Consider the following 1685-nt stretch of genomic DNA (forward strand, 5'->3'; position numbering starts at 1 on the left):
AAAAAAAAAAAAAAAAAAAAAAAAGTATCAACCACAATTTGACCGAGCTAATCAGTCTCCCACTGTCCTTACCCCAGTAATTGGTTCCGGTATGGACCTGTGGGCCTCATATGGCCAGTAAATACACCTGCTTCTCACCCGGGGGTAATTCGGCCACTCCCAGGGACATCTGGCAATGTCTGGAGATGTTTGTACTTGTCCCAACCCTCCTCATGGCAGGAGGTCTTGTATCCAGCAAACAGTTAAATTGATCTGGGGTGGCAGGGTGAGCTACTGGCATTCAGGTAGAAGGAAGCCAGGGATGCTGCTAAACATCTCTGATGCAGGGTGCAAAGAATTACCCAGCCCCAAATGTCTGCAGTGCCAGCATGGAGAATCCCATGGCAGGGTGGTGGGGAAGGATGCTTGGGCAGCTAACAGTGTCAACATACCTGGCTGGTGAGTAGGTTGTCTCTGCTCCATTTCCCTTCTACGTTCTGTTCCTGTGTGTTGAGTGGTTATTGTTTAAATAAATGCATATATGTATTTAACTTGCAGATTTTTTTTTTGAGACCAAGACTCACTATGTAGTCCAGGCTGACCTTGAACTTGCAGCCCTCCTGCCTCAGTTCCCGAGGACTAGGATTATACTTAGGTACCATCGCATCCAGTTGCTTCTGCTCCTTGTTCCCCTCTTCCCCCTCCTCCTCTTCCTGCTCCCCTCTCACGCTCTCAGGTAACCCCCTCAGTAACCTGTCTCCTCCAATCGAGCCCCACCTTCCAAGCTGTGAACTCATTCATGGATTAATTCCACTGATGAGTGTAGCTACCCACAACCCAATCTGAGAGCCCCGAACGCAAGAGACTTTTGGGCAACTATAAGACCACGTAATTCCCAGCACTGCCTGTGTCTGGCATCCAGCTGGCCCAGAGAGGATCGGAGAGAGCAGTGGATCTCACAGGCCAGGCCCGGCTCCAGGGACGCTCGCCATTCTCCTCACATTCTGTTGGCTGGACCCCAGCTGTGCGGTCTCACCTCACTTCAAGGGAGCCTGGGAGAAGTCCTAGCATGTTGCTGGAAGGAAAGAAATGGGATTTGTGAACAACGTGGCAGCTTTCGCCATGAAGTCCTGCTCTGGTTCGCCTATTAATTCTCCCAGGTACCGTTCTTTCCTCCCTGGTTTCTCTTGGACGGTCTTGGCTTTTCTCCAGTTTAGAAATCCTTGTGCGGGGGCTGGGGATTTAGCTCAGTGGCACAGCGCCTGCCTGGCAAGCGCAAGATCATGAGTTCGATTCCCGGTGCCGGAAAAAAAAAAAAAAACAAAAACAAACAAAACAACAACAACAACAACAAAGAAATCCTTGTGCGAAGTCGTCCTTACAGTGGACCTTCTCTGCGACTCTGCCTGCGCTCTCTGGTGTAGCACGCTTCGGGGAAGTGACAAGAATCGCGCTCCACGCTGTTTATGGATGTGGGCGGGGCAAGACGTGCTACCGCACAGGGCAGCTTAGCGGCCGGCCTTCCGGGCTGGGGCACGCCCAGGTCCTCCTGGGCGTTCCTAGTCACCCTAGCACCGTCTTTCTCTACTCTAAACTCCCACCTTCTTTGCTCCCTCCAGCCTGGCATAGACCACCCATCACACTTCGCTGGCGCAGGGATGGGGATCCCTGTGCTGCCCGCGCTGCTTCGGTGCCCCGAGCAACAC

Source organism: Chinchilla lanigera, unplaced genomic scaffold (genome assembly GCF_000276665.1).
Source record: "Chinchilla lanigera isolate Chin_1 unplaced genomic scaffold, ChiLan1.0 scaffold00040, whole genome shotgun sequence".
Taxonomy (NCBI): Eukaryota; Metazoa; Chordata; class Mammalia; order Rodentia; family Chinchillidae; genus Chinchilla; species Chinchilla lanigera.